This window comes from Dermacentor albipictus, chromosome 1, assembly GCF_038994185.2.
Source record: "Dermacentor albipictus isolate Rhodes 1998 colony chromosome 1, USDA_Dalb.pri_finalv2, whole genome shotgun sequence".
Classification (NCBI taxonomy): Eukaryota; Metazoa; Arthropoda; class Arachnida; order Ixodida; family Ixodidae; genus Dermacentor; species Dermacentor albipictus.
The window spans coordinates 260562886-260578683 of record NC_091821.1 but is presented as its reverse complement, the minus strand read 5'-3'; the positions used below and the strand labels follow the sequence as shown (position 1 = coordinate 260578683).

The 15798-nt window shown below is 46.8% G+C and overlaps 1 protein-coding gene and 1 long non-coding RNA gene across 8 annotated transcripts in view; one reads left to right on the top strand and one right to left on the bottom strand.

The window, feature by feature from the left end:
- LOC135902899 (neuropeptide F receptor-like) overlaps positions 1-15798 on the top strand; it is a 424407-nt gene that overhangs the window by 34011 nt on the left and 374598 nt on the right. The window lies entirely within an intron of this gene.
- Positions 12321-15798, bottom strand: part of LOC135902923 (uncharacterized) — an 8756-nt gene continuing 5278 nt past the window's right edge. The window contains exon 3 of the long non-coding RNA XR_010564647.2: positions 12321-12450. This is a non-coding gene — a long non-coding RNA (uncharacterized lncRNA). The remainder of the gene's footprint in view (positions 12451-15798) is intronic.

The following is a 15798-nucleotide window of genomic DNA, read 5'->3' as shown; positions in this document are numbered from 1 at the left end:
CATATCTATAATGAAACCCCTGAATTTTGTTCTGTACTTTTCTTTTCCAATTTTTTTGTGCTTCATGTTGAATTCCATCTCCGGTCGTCTCAGGAGGTGAAACGGAAGTGCTGCGCAAGAAACAAGAGTCACTCGATGCTACTGCCACTAAAAAAGAAAGGAAAAGGAAAAAAAATGTAAAGGACAACAAGAAAGCAGAACATGGTATACACAGACCTGTCGGCTGGTGTAAAAAAAAAAAGAAAAAAACTCAGTGCCTTTCCACTCTGTGAAGAAGGGTGACCGGCGAAGCTGTGTACGTGGGCCCCAAAAGCGAACTGCACCTCCGCCGTGGGTCGGCCCGGCATTGCACGATCTCCAGGATCGGCCCACGTATGGGGAGTTTTTTTGCTTACCACGCCAAGGACATGACAATTTCCTTGGACGGCAAAGGTATGCAGCTTCGTTGTAATATGCCAACGGTCATCCCAATAAGGTTGGCTTCGATTAGATCCAATGTGTGCGATGGCACAATATCGACTAAATTGGGAATATCGGCTGCCCGAGGCGCTGTTGATTAGACCTAACATTACGTCAACTCCTTGCTGGTGAAGCAGCGCACAAACACGGACACAGTGAAGACAAGCAGGAATAGACGACATTCGTCTATTCCTGCTTGTCTTCACTGTGTCCGTGTTTGTGCGCTGCTTCACCAGCAAGGTACTATGATCACTCACCAACTAGCCCAACTTTCCACATTACGTCAACTGTAGGCCATCCCTCCTGCGATTTAAACGGCGAATCTAATCAGCCCAACGTCCTCCCGGGCAGCCGTTTTCCAAAATGAAAACTTCCATATTCCACTCCAAATTACCGAAGTCCCCCCACTACGGCGTGCCTCATAACCAGATCGTGGTTTTGGCACGTAAAACCCCATAATATAATTTTTAGTTTTAACTAGAAAAAAATACTTTTAGTTAGAACAATTGTCACGCCTCCCGCATAAGATACTGCGGACAACACGCGGGACGGCCTTCGTTATTGTTCACAGTGTAATATCTTGCCGGCTGTGTAGCGCTCGCTGGATACGCTTAGAAAGTTTCGCTTAGGACAAAAAAAAAAAAAAAACACGTGCGCCCTTGCAGAAGCAGAGCGAGGCAGAGGCAGCGCCCGGCCACCACGAGCGTTTTTTTTTTTCCCGAAAAAGAAGCTGGCGTATGCAAGCTCCCGCGGAACTTTCTCGCAGCCCTCGTGCATCCTTCGGCGTCCGCGCACGGGGCACAGCCGAGCCGCAGCTGTTGTTCCGGCGCCGGCTGCTTTGGACGCTCGACGGTTTATAATTAACGCTATAAAATTAACACTCATGAACTTCGAAGGATACTTTCAATGGCTCCTTCTAAGCGCAGTGGCTCTCCTGAATATGCGTGCAAAGTTTCGAACAGAGATAATGAGTCGCTCTCTTACAACAGCAATTCTACGTTTGTGCTTTCATTGCTCAAAGGCGCGTTGCAAAGGCTCCAGCAGCTTTGCGCAAACCTCCTACAGCGCTCCTTTCCTCCACTTGCAATTTAACGATAAGTTCAGCGCGCTCTTACGAACAGACGCTTCGGATTTGGAAATTTTCAACTTGACAAGCCTGTTAGTTTGCAAACGGCAAGAGTTTGTCCCCAGCAAGTATCGAGGAAAAAAAAACCAAAGTTAACATAGATTTGATAATTGTAATTTACTGACATTTCTGGGAAGATTAAATAACTCTAAGTAGTCTAAATTAACCAGGACCGCAATAATACAGCGTTTTTCATAGCGCACCGATTGCTCATTGGGAACGCTAAATTAATCGATCAATCAATTAATCAGTCAGTCAATCGACCGATATAATTGCATGCATTTCTGGAGCTGTTTGTCGTTACGAGAACTGGTCATATTATTCGTGTAGTTCTGCACAACCCGACTTCCCCCTTTTCTGTGCCTCCCATCTGAAAGCATATTTAGTTAGCGCCAGCAAACAAGGACGGAAGAGAGACGACACCACAATGCGCCACCACAATCCGTCCTTGTTTGCTGGCGCTAAATATGCTTTCAGTTTACCGACACGCCCAACAAATGGCAATGCTCCCATCTATTTCGGTTTTTGTCTTGTTTTTTTGTTTTGTTTTTTTATTCGCCCTTTCCTGGAACACGTTGGAGCGCAGCGACGCTATTAGCCCCGAGAATTAGGAGTGGCGCCCTCTCGCGAGTGACGTCACGGCCAGGACGCCGCTCGCTCCGGCTCGCTCGGCTGCCACGCGCGCTCGTTCCCTTCGTGTATGCTTGGGGTATGGCTGGATCGAGCCGTAACTATTGAAGGATATGTCGGCTTCTTTCTGCTGCCAAGCCTGAACCACAGTTCCTTCTCCTAAAGAGCGTGAGTCAATAAAATTTGCGGCCTGGATATCGGAAGCTATGTAGCATTGAAGGAGTCTGCGGGCATTGCAATGGATGTATGAGCCGTGCCTGTACATAAATTTTGCGTAAAAGAAATGTCTGCAAATTCAACATGCGAAGTTGTGTATGATGTCTCACTAAACACTTAACATCCCCTTAGTATTTAGCTATGAGAGACATTGCATTTTACATGGCAGAAAAATTTGGTAATTGGCGTCAACATGTTATCTGATTTTAGAAAGACACTGCCCAGCGAAGCTGTCATCATGATTCCTATTACTCTGGTGTGTTGTTCTATTCAAATATGGTCATTCATTAATGCGTAAAAAAATAGTTAGGCGCGCATTTCTTATGAAAAAGTTTGCTGCTACTTTCATCCCCCTCTGAAACAGGCCTCCAAAAAAACGAATTGCTCATGGCTGCTAACACGACGGCGCGTCATGTAGAGTATTTACATAGTTAATTCACAAACACCATAGTAGCAATCACCTGAGAGAAAAGTTTCGTTGTTAAGATCGAGAGCCACTCAATTGAAAGTGATGAAATGTTTCATAGTGGCCCTCAGTAGCCTTTATCGACAATATGGCACACCCCTGATCGCGTAACCGTAGCAATCGACTGTCCGTATGGCGAGGCACGCTATGTTCGCGAAACCCATCAGTTCACTACAACTTCGAATTAAAACCATAAAGCATGTTTTTTACAGCGCCAACTGGAATGGCTAAAGTATTCTCGAGCTACTACACCGCAGCTTAGATTTCCTGTATACAAAAGGAAAATTCAAGCACCTTCTGTCTCACCATGTCTCGATCCAGCGTTATTCAATTATACAAACCGATAACTATTCGCTTCGTTGGTACATAAAAGAGAACCTTGCAGGCAAGTTAAGCTTGCTCCAATTCAATCGCAAACATTCATAAAGAAAGCACCACAAGCCTTGCATATACTTTCACTTGATTTCTGACCCTCCACCGGGGGAATTTCGATATCTTCAATATGTCCCATACTACTAATCATTGACGCTTCGACTTCTTTCTGGCTGCAGCGATGCGGTCCAGCAGGCATACTTCACTAAAAACATTGGGCCGAGCAGCCTGTGTCAGTTCGCCAAACAGATTCGTCATGTATATTCCTCAAGCAGCAAGCACCAGTAAATTTCTCAAGTGAGTTTGATTTGATTTAATAATTTCCATTTACACACACACATGTACAGAGGAGTGGTAAGTGGAGGTGGATGAGGGAAAAAAGTCGCACAGACGCGGCTTGAGGTAACCTCACCCCCTTAGGTACAATAAGGCTGCATGGGGTAACACATCAAGCGTCATATAAATTACATTTATATAGTGGCCATAAAACATTGCAGTTATACAATATATGAAAGAACAGTGAAATATTTCCACAATAACAATGCAAAACACACTGTGGCATTGAAATAAATAAATGATATACACTAGGTAACATAGACAAAAAAAGAGGAACATAACATACATTATTAATCATTAACAAACGCGCTCTAAAGAGGTGAGTTGAACGTGTAGCACGGAAAAAGGAATATATATTGGTACATTCCTATTTGTACTCTGTAAACAGCTGTAAGCCTTCATTAACTTTACTTCAAGTTTCCGCCGCTTAAAAAAAATGAATACGTGAAGAACCGCCTAATGTTGACAAGCAGTTAAAGAAGCAAGTGAGGCGTGTAGAATCTAAGCTCCAGTATTAGTTAAGTCCCCGTGCTAGTGCCGAGCGTTTCTGTGAGGAAATGCAAAAATTCGATACCATGAACTACTCGTGAGCAAACCTGTTTTAGCGGAATAAAATCAACGTAACTGCTGTAGAAGTCATATATAGCCAGCTTTGTGACATACTTGTTGCACCGCGGCAGGTATGGTATCATAACTGGATTCCTATAGGCTATGCTCCTGCGATTGTCTATCCGCGTATGAAAAACCCGCAATGGGCTGGTCTGCGTCGCTTCGGCTGGCACTGTAGCGTTGCCTTCGAGAGTTGCATTGTTGTCTAAGAAATTAGCTCTTTGAATAAATGTTCTCAAAGGAAGACGTCGTAAAAATATATTTGAGACGACCACCATAAGTATACAAGCAGAGAGAACGAGGGCGAACAAACGAAAACACCGCAGAAAGCGCCCGGACAACGCCCGAACTGTAGCAGACGACAGGCGCGAGTCCGTGCCCTGACGTCACGCGAGCGGCGCTCGCAGCGCCGCTCGTGTTCGTTCTCGGGGCTAATCGCCACTGCGGCTTGTTCGAGGCCAATTGCACGGACGCAGCTTTGGGTCGGGGCGCGCCTCTTAGGTGGCGCTAATGCCGCGTCGAAAAGCCTTATCGCCTCCTGGCTGCCGGCCGGGTGCGCCTCGCAGCTTCATTCCTCATCACGGCGGGCCAAAGCCTCGCGCTGACGCGATCAATCTACGCCACCGCGGAAGCGGCGGCAAACCCGTGCCGACGCGTTTGCGCGCGGATCGACTCAGTCGCGAAAAACAAACAAAGGTGCACGGTGAGAAAGACGGTGAAAACGCCGGCGGGTTGTGAAGGGGGGCGGTAGGAAGCGCCGGCGTTGAGCAGAGCCGCGGACGGTGGCTGGGGCGTGGAAGCAAACAAAAAACCGAGCGCGCATTTAACCGGCCGCTACGTGATCGCCATACGCCCGTCGCAGCTCATCGAATTCGCGGCCTTGCGTCCACTGATGCCGGCGAACTTGGGTCGAGGCAGGCAGCGCGGCGTGCGTCGGTGCGCCACCGAGGATGGACGTGAATGGCAAAGAGGCCGCGCTCGCGGCAAAGTGTTTTCGGAAACGACGAATTAGACGGGCCGGAGAAGAACGGCAAGGAAATGTTGGAGCTGGGAGGAGGTGTCAGGAGACTGGTCCTGGAAATAAAGGGCGGCGAGGTGTCGGCATATTGGGATTCAGGGAGGCTGGAAGACCGGCGGGGTTGTGAGATAAGAGACGCGCCGACAGATGAGGCGCGTTACGCAAGCGGCGACGCCTAGAGCAGTGAGGAGCCAAATGAGGGCAGTGAGACAAACGGAGTGATGGGGGACAAACGAGAGAAGACGGCCATCAGGGTGGGTGGGAATAAAAGGTGCAGGCGTGCTTAAAGCGGGCCATTGCAGTCGCCTGGCGCATAAGAGAGGAGCTTCCTCGTGGCCGGGCTTACGAGTAGCGCTGCCGCCGACGGAGCCTTTCAATCTTTTACGACTGAAGATGCCGCTTTCAGAGGCTGATTAGGCGCGCCCGGCGGGCCGTATTTCCATTGTGATTCGGGCCACGCATAACTCGCCTTTCACGTGGCCTTCACTCGGCAGGCGCCCGAATGGTACACAACTGCGAAAATCGGCTAGATTTATTTTTTTTTTCTCCGGGTTTGATCATCCGTGTCCACGTGTTTTGTTAGGACCGACCTTTTGACCACCGGCGATAGCTTGAGGAGCTCGGTAGTCATTCGATACCGCGGTAGCTGTAAACAGGAATCCAGGCGCATTCAGGGGGCCGAAGTTTCTATTATTTGTAAAGGCGGTGACAAAACAAACATATTTTCCAAAGTAATCGAAACATCAATACATAAGCGGATGGCATCATTTTTTAACAAACACGATATTAAGGCGCCTTCTCAATTCGGTTTCACGAAGGTGCATTCGACAGACACCGCTCTACATATGAAGGAGAAATAATACTGGATGCATTCGAAAAAGAAATATACGCACTCGGAATTTTTATTTACTACTCCAAGGTATCTGGCAGAATTAACCACGTTACACTAATCAAAGAACTGGAACAGCATGGAATTTGGGTTAACTACGAGTATGGCTGAAGAATGAACACCTTCTTCAGGAAGCGTAGCAACAGAAAGGGGACCTGGAAAAGTCCTAATGGTGAAACAAGAAATGAAACAGATTTCATACTTTCTGCCGATTCCACCAACGTGTAGGATGTAGAAGTGTTAGGTGCAGAGTTAAATGCAGTGATCATAGGTTAGTGAAGTCTAGGAGTAACCTCAATATGAAGAAAGAAAGAGTAAAATTGGTCAAGAAGAAGCAGGCCAACGTAGACGCAGTAAGGGTAAAAGCAGACCAATTTAAGCTGGTGCTTGCGAACAAATACTCAGCCTTAGAATAGAGGGATGAAGATGACGTAGAGGTAATGAACGAAATCGTAACTAGGCTGGCTTAAAAATCCGCAATTGAAGTAGGAGGTAAGGCACCAAGGGAACCATTAGGTAAGCTCTCCCAAGTAACGAAGGACCTCGTAAAGAAACGACAAAGATTGAAAGTGTCGAACTCAAGAGATGAGATAGAATTGACGGAACTGTCAAATCTGATCAACAAGAAGAAAGTAAGAGATATTCGAAATTATAACGGACGCAGCATAAAATCAGTGAAAAGAAAACTTGGCACAGGACAAGCCAATATGTATGCACTGAATGAAAAGCAGGGAAATATCATCAGCAATTTCGAAGATATAGTAAACGCAGCGGAACAATTCTATACTGACCTGTTCAGTACCAAGAGAAGCCACGATACCTCCATTTAGAGTAGCAATGAACAGGTTACAAAGGCTCCTTCTATAACTAGCGATGAAGTTAGAAGGGCCTTGTAAGATATAAAACGGGGAAACGCGGTAGAAGAAGATGGAATAGCAATCGATTTGTTCAAAGATGGAGTAGACATCATGCTTGAAAAGTCGTGGCACTTAATACGAATTGTCTCACAACTTCAAGGATACCAGAGAACTGGAATAATGCCAACATTATCCTAATCCACAAAAAGGGTGACGTTAAGGAAATGAAAACTTATAAAGCTTACTTCTAGTATTGTATGAAATATTAACCAAGATAATTTCCAACAGAATACGGGCAACACTTGACTTTATTCAACCAAGAGAACAGGCTGGCTTCAGGAAAGCTGGCTACAGTGGCTCACATCTGTGTCATCAATCAGGTAATCTAGAAATCTGCAGAGTGGGATCAGCCTCTTTATATGACATTCAGAGATTACGAAAATGCATTAGATACAGTAGACATATCATCACTCATAGAGCAATTACGTAATGAAGGAGTACAGAAGGCTTACATAAATATCACCCGCCGTGGTTGCTCAGTGGCTATGGTGTTGGGCTGCTGAGCACGAGGTCGCGGGATCGAATCCCGGCCCCGGTGGCCGCATTTCGATGGGGGCGAAATGCGAGAGCACCCGTGTACTTAGATTTAGGGGCACGTTAAAGAACCCCAGGTGGCCGGAGTCCCCAACTAAGGCGTGTCTCATAATCAGAAAGTAGTTTGGGCACGTTAAACCCCGTCATTTATTTTAATCTTTTTTACATAAGTATCTTGGAAAATATATACGAAGATTCCACAGCCATCTTGATTCGCCACAAGAAATGTAGAACGATACTTATAAAGAAAGGGGCCAGGCAAGGAGACACAATCACTGCATGCTTGGAACAAGTATTTAAGCTATTAAACTGGGAATGCTTAGGAGTGAGGATCAATGGCTAATATCTCAGCAACAACCTTCCGTTTTCTAATGACATTGTCCTGTTCGGCAACACTGGGGACGAGTTACAACAAATGATTGAGGACCTTAACAGAGGAAGTGTAACAGTAGGGTTGAGGATTAACATGTAGAAGACAAAGATAACGATGAATAGCAGGGCAAGGGAACAATAGTTCAGGATCGTCAGTCAGCCTCTACAGTGCGTGAAGGAGTACGTTTACCTAGGTCAATCAATCACAGGAAACCCTCATCATGAGAAGAAAATTTACAGAAGAATAAACATGGGTTGGAGTGCATACGGCAGACATTGTCTGATCATGACTGGAAGCTTACCACTATCATTCAAAAGAAAGGTGCGCAATCAATGCATTCTAGCGGTGCTAACATATGGGCAGAAACTTGGGTACGGACAAGGAAGCTCGAAAACAAGTTAAAGACCGCGAAAAGAGCGATGGAAGGAAGTACGTTAGGCGTAACGTTAGGAGACAGGAAGAGAGCGGTGTGGATCAGGGAGCAAACGGGGATAGCCGTTACTCCAATTGACATTAAGAGAAAGAAATGAAGCTGGACAGGCCATATAAGGCGTAGGTTAGATGACCGGTGTACATTACGGTTACAGAATGGGTGCCAAGAGAAGGGAAGCGCAGTCGATGACGGCAGAAGACTAGGTGGGGTGATGAAATTAGGAAATTCGCTGGCGCTAATTGGAATCGGTTGGCGCAGGACAGGAGCAATTGGAGATCGCAGGGAGAGGCCTTCGTCCTACAATGGGCATAAAAGATGATGATGATGATGATGATGATGATGATGACGATGAAGAAGAAGAAGAAGAAGAAACTCCAAGAACACAAACGTCGTACTTTTCCGCCCCAAAAACGAGCCCCTAAATTGTAATGCGGCCCTCAACACTGGCTCAGTAACTATTGAAATTTTGCCTCTAGTCAAAAGCCTAGGAGTGCTTCTTCATGAGAAAATGCTGCGGAACAACCAGGCCGAGCTTGTTCATGCTAGACGTTCCCGCACCGTAGCCGCCTTATCGCGCTTGGGATTTCTTTTGCAACAAATAATTAAAGTCTTGTTATATAATTTTATCTTTTGTATCCGCATTAACTTACTGCTGTATGGTATAGGGCACTACAACTGACACAAACGTATACAACCCGCCGTGGGTGCTGGGCTGCTAATTACGAGGTCGCGGGATGGAATCTCGGCGACGGCGGCCGCATTTCGATGGACGCGAAATTCGAGAACATTCGTGTACTTAGATTCAGGTGCACGTTAAGAAACCCCAGGTGGTCGAAATTTGCGGACACCCCCCACTACTACTGCGTGCGTCATAATCAGAAAGTGGTTTTGGCACATAAAACCCCATAATTTTTTTAAATGAATACAGGATATATAGGCTATACAGAAACAATAATTACGGCAGAATCCAACTCACGATGACTGTTGACTGCAATGCGATTAGCATTCAAGCAATGTAGGGACACACTGTATTGCTGAAGTCATGTTTAATGAAAATGCATCCGTTGCTTCGGCTACATGCGACCTACGCTGTCTCCGGTATCGGCCTTCTTTGTTATGGCACTCGCTTGCCGATGTCGTCGCCCATGAGCATGACGTCATGGTGACTGTATTACGACGAAGCAGTGATGAAAATGTAATGACAAAGAACTGACGTCGATGGAAAGACAAAGGGGGTATGACGACGATGGTACGACGACAACGAGATGACGATTCTGAAATGATGACAATGGTATAACGACTGCAGGGCGACGACCATGACAGGATGACAGTAGGCCGACGACGAGCATATGACGACAGCTGGATGAAGAAGCTGGAAAGATCGATGATGGCGTGGCCACGATGGCATGACCACGATGGTATGCCCACAGATGCATGACAGCGACTGCCTGACGACGACTGAATGACAATGGTAGTATGCAACGGCGGCATAATCACGATTGAAGGAAGACAGCATGATTGCGATAAAATGACGACGAAATAATGACGATTATAAAACGACACGGGCGGACGACGCCGGCCTGGCAAGGGCCGAATAACTAAGTTAGGATGACGGCGAGAGAACGGCCACGAGGAGTAACCACGTCGGTGTGACGGCGAGGCAATAAAGACGATGGCATGAAAACAGTACGAGCACAATGAGATGACAACGAGTGTATGACAACGATAGCGTGACTACAACGTATCGCGAATACTTTGTGACGACGATGGAAGGACCACGACGGCTTCGCGATGACGGTATGTTAACGAATGCGTGACGACTGTGCGACGACGATGGCGAGACGACGATGGATTTACAAGAGTTTACGACAAAGCTAGAGTGACGTCGATGCAACGGCCACGATGGAATCAGTATGACGAGCACATACCTAGTGTCCCATGCTTGCGGACATTAGATTAGATAGATAGATAGATAGATAGATAGATAGATAGATAGATAGATAGATAGATAGATAGATAGATAGATAGATAGATAGATAGATAGATAGATAGATAGATAGATAGATAGATAGATAGATAGATAGATAGATCAAAAGGCTCAAAACGCCTGAAATAGGCCAAGAATGCTAATCGCATTAATAACATAAATGAGCTCATTTGTCTACCACAGAGTGCCAAGAAATACGTGCTCCTCTGAGCATGTTCAAACCCTTCACGCAGGCATGCAAAAAGCTGCCAGACACAGAGCACAAATAGGCGTTCATCGTATTTGTCATTAAAAGAGAATTGCTTCAAGCTGCATCGAAATACGTCTGCTGTCCAAGACACCAGGTACATTATTCCATCTTTTTTTTTTATGCGTGTATTTGCACAGGCAGCGTTTCCACATCGTTGCATGTGCTTCCTATTCAATTTCAGAAAAGCCATCCTGCTCGTTAGCTTGCACTGACAAGGAGGATAGATCGTAAAAATAAAGAGAATAGCTGCTTCGCACATATAACTTTTTTCTTGGAGACGGAATAAAAGATTGTGTAGTATACTTGAGCGTGGCAGAATGAAAAGACTCCACTCGCCCATCAGAAAGAACGCTATCATGGGAAGCCACGGGATTCGTCGTCTTGCGAGTTTCGGCTAATTTAACGACTACGCGTGCTAAGGGAGGCCAATCCACGGGGCGGCTCCTGCCTGCGCAAGACATGAGAGACGGGAAGCAGGCTAGAACTGACGAGAACAACGTGAAGGAGCTGCACAGGGAAGACAGGCCAAGTGATTGCCCTAGCGGCAGCGTGGTGTCCTCCTGTTTCGTTGAGAAACTTTCGGTTCTGCGGTCTCCAGCACATGATTATGCGACTTCCCGGCTGCCGCTATTGTTCCCTAGAATGAGGGCGGGAAGCTGGTTTGGTGAGGTAACGAGGGAGGAGAGAGGAGTCGGTGCAGCAGCGTGGTGCACGCGTGTGGAGCTAAACGCGTTCAATCATTCAAAGGGAGGGACGCTTCTTTTCTTTGGGGATGTCCGCATTGTCGGGACCGCTCGTACGCCGTTGATTTGCGCTCTTCAAGGCGACTGGATGCATAATGCACGCAGTGGAACAAGGCGTGCCTCAGAAAGCCAAAGCCGAGGAAGGACAAGAAGAAAGCTCCGCTTTTTTACGACCCGTGCGGTTGCGCCGTGCTTCTTTGACGGCTCCCGTAGCCACATGGTTCACGTGGAGTGGACGCCAGCGTTACAATGTATTTTGCCAGTGGCTTGGCTCGCCGTCCTTGCCGTCACTGCGGCGACTGCTTTTTTCGTGCACCACTGCTATTTTCGCCTTGGCGTGCTTCGCCGAGAAAAAAAGTGGAGTAGAAAGACGTGCGTGCTCTACCGGTGACTTTGTGGCGAAAATCTTGGCGAAATTCGCTTTCATCAGCCCGAGCCTGGCGCAGTGTTTTCAGATGTACACGTGCTGGACATAATGTAGGAATGTCGAGATACCCTATAACGACAGCTCTCATAACAGAATTACCTTCCATTCTTTCTCGCTCCTAATGTTAGTCGTGCCTCAGGATTGCTGCACCTGTAACGTCAGTTACGTGTAGTTACTCTGTAATACAGAGTAACTACAGCGTATGCGCATCTTCTCCTCGTTATAATAATAGTAACTATTAATAGTAGTAGTAGTAGTGGTAGTAGTAGTAGTAAGTTTTTGTGGCTGAATCTTGTTGCTGACTGTCGTGTTTCGCGTGACAAGCCAGTGTGATAGCGTAGGTGAACCCGATTTTTGTAATTGTGATTGCAAAATTTGTTAACGAAATTATTAATATTGTTGTTGTTGTTGTTCTTGTCGTCGTTGTTGTTGTTGTTGTTGTTGGTGGTGGTGGTAGTGGCGGTGGTGGTGGTGGTGGTGGTGGTGGTGGCGGTGTTATCAGTGGCAACAGTAACAACAAGAAATTTCTCATATGGTGCGTGCAATTATTCTGTATTGTTTTATTTCACATCAGCATTTGCCAAATATTAAAAAGTAAAAAGTATAAACCAAATATTGAAAACAGGCCGGCAATGGCTTCCGGAAGTCACGTAGTGCAGGTCTGCCTGAAATAGGAGAGAAGAAGAAGAATATGTTTACGAAACGAGGACACAAAAAAGAGGGAATCGCAAGAGTGTGTGTGCACAGCGAAAAAAGTAGGCGAGTTGATTGACGTGTGTAGCGCCACTGCAGACCGCTGAATAAAACACAAGGGTGTGACAACAGAAGAAGAAGAAAAAATAAACGAAACAGAAGTACGCCCCTTCGGTACGTAGTGCACTAAAAAAATTAATGAAAAAGAATAAGTATATCTAGGTAGGTACATGTAGAGAAAGCACATCAGTATTATAAAGTGTGCTGGGCACACGCTCCTCTCGCGTTTTATATTTGAAAACTGCAAACGACAGTTACAGTTACCTATATACAGCTTTAAAATTCACTATCGCTTTTTATTAGTTTCCTTTTTTTTCCCGTGCCCATTAAGTGCACGGCCAATCATTGGGTACCTGTAGCGGTGCCTGTGCGGTAGGGATTGACAACCACTGGCGCACAGGAACTTGGCATTCTGACAAATTCTGATGAAATTACTTGGCAAATTATGATGCAAGCTTCAATTTCTTCTAGCCCTCAAATTAATCTGATTTGCTCTAGCGTCCATCCGATAAGCCCCCGGACACGTATTAAAATATAATAACTTCTTACGCTATAACTACTCGTACGAGGACGTGCAAGCTAGTCATGATGTCGGACTTATTTGTGAAGTCGGCCGGTCCATGAAGAACTGTTAGTACGAGCTGTTTTAAGTGAGCAACTGCCTTCACTTTCAGACCCAGAACGTAACAATGTTTTGTTTTGCTGTGAAGCCTGCTTTCAGAAATTTTGGTCGCTCTATAATGGAGCCTATCGAAAACGTGAAGCTTGCCACGTTTTCTTCCCGCGTTTTCTTTTAATCTTCCCACATTCTTTTTTTTTTCAACTTTCTTTACAGTGCTTATTTGCTGCATCAGCATTTAAGATGTTCTAACGCCATGCGATGACCAGCGTATTGCGGATGCTGCGGGCATAGAAAATTGCGTGCTCTGCACAATCAGCAAAGCCTCGAAAAAAATTTTTAGCTCCCGTTCAAGCACTGCGCTGCTAAACATTTTAATAGAAAGCAAGAAAAAGAAAATCCGTCAACATGCAGACACGTTCAGAAATCGAACAGAAGAAACCGAAATTGCCCACGAAACGCGGTGTAGCGCCGGTCGCCACTCATCCAGTGCCTTTCGCTATTTCTTCGTTTCTTGGTTTGTTACTTCGCTCGATACCCGTGCTCCTTCAACTTTAATATGCAGTGTTACTGCTTTCTACAATTGTTTATTTTACGCGCTTTGTTGTACTTGTCAAATGAAAAATAAAAAAATGGTGTCTGTCACGAGGACAGATTGCGGATACTTAAATTTTTTTTTTCTCTCGCCATGAAATGGGGGCAAAAAAAAAATGTGGACTGATATGCACAGTGGGTGCGATGAATTGCTGTACGTAGACGCAAACGGGCCGCGGAGCAAACAGACACGGAAAGAAAACAAGCTTCTCCATCGGACCCAGGCACGATCGCCGTTCGGAAACGAGCACAACATCATATATATCACAAGCAAGGCTATTTCCAATCTCCTGTCGTTCCTGTAACGGTGCGCCGCTTACGAAGACCAGAACCCGCGCACTTGTGCGCCCCTTCTAAAGCTCTAGTTTGCTTGCTACGCTCATTTCTTTGCTCTTTTCTACGCAGTGGCTTTAACGGGCGAACCAGGTCGCCGCATTCGTAGAGCACGGTCAGGCCGGCATCACTGCGCTGGCGCGGCAGTGGGCGCAGTGAAGCGGCACGGACACCGAAGGAGAATGCGCACCACTTAGCATATAGCAGGTTGATGGAGTTGTCGCGTGGAGCGCGCAGCGTCACCGACTCCATTCTCCGCTGCTTTCTTTTTCAATCATTTTTTCTCTCGGTATTCATTCCTCACACGCGACCAGCTCTCGCGGTCTGCCTCGTGTCAGCGCTGTCCAGCTATAGTTTGGCATGGCGACGGACATGTCGGCCAACCAGAACGTCCAGCGTGGAACGCCGATGCGAAAAGACCACGCCAGTTAATCTCCGACTCCTTGCGACGTTGCTACGTCGAATCACGCTGTGCGCGACTCTTGATGGCTACATTTGGAAACGTAGGGGGCAAATGATAAAGGAGAGGCGCTCCATTCGCTGCCATCATCTCTGCGAAGAACGGCGGTCTCGATGCATCGCAAGTGTCGACATCGACGATGACGTAATGGGCACCGCATTGTCCTGGTGCATTGCCACAGCTTCAGTGGCTGAAAAGTATGCAGGGTAAAACGGGGATCCCAGCGCGCAACACGCGAGCAAGTAAGGATGCGCGTTAGGCAATAGAGAGTTTTAGCCCAGCGGGTTTACGGCCAGCGGAGCGGAGCGGGCGAGCGGAGACGCGACTGCGCATGCGCACCACGCTGAGGCGGCCAGCGGTTTTACGTAAAGCCCCTGAAACTTCGTAAAGTAGTGCCACTCTCCTCCTCCGCCTTCACTCCTCCTCGTTTCTCCTCTCTTTCACGCTCCCTCCTCGACCATGGCACCGCCTACTTGCTCGAGCGCAGCAGACGACCTTTCGCAGAGTGAATGCACGCATAGCAAGGTAGTGCTCTTTAGGCGTTCACGTTGGCTTTACAGCTCCGCGTAACTTCGTGTACAGCATAGAATCTTTAGTCGGATGCTTATACAAATTCGGTAACGGCAGCTTTTGTTTCATTTTTGATAACTATTTCTTTAAAAAGTATCTGACGGAGTGTTAACGCTGTGCGTTGACGACTGCGAATGTATCGCTTGCCCTACAGTTAGGTACGCAACATTTGTCAAGGGCGTGTCGCAAGATATTGTTGCGAATGGTTGTAAATAACACGTTTACCATCGAATGACAACCTCTTGGCTTCCAGCAAGCTCTCAGCCTAAAGAATCCGCGCCGCCCTTACCATGTGAATTCGCGGCGCGTATCAGCTATGACGTACAAAGGCTGACGGAGATCACTGCTCTGGAGGCTCGAAAGTGTATTACAAGCTACAGTGCCGCCTACGTGCGTGCTTGCCAATCTAAGCGCGCGCAAAGCCTCAGAGGTGGGCGCTGGTGCTATTGCCTCAACGCCGACAGAAATACCGCGGCCGATCATCGAGTCGGGACTGTGCCTACACAAGAAAATAAAATGTGTTTTTGCTTGAAACAATGCTTGACCCAATCTCAAACAAGACTACTGTGGGCTTCAGTAATTTTTTGAGGTTAATGACTTATCACGAATAACACTTCATCGTGCGTTGGTTCGTCCGTTTACTAAGTGACGTACTTGTCGCGAACCGAGTTGCACTGATGTGCA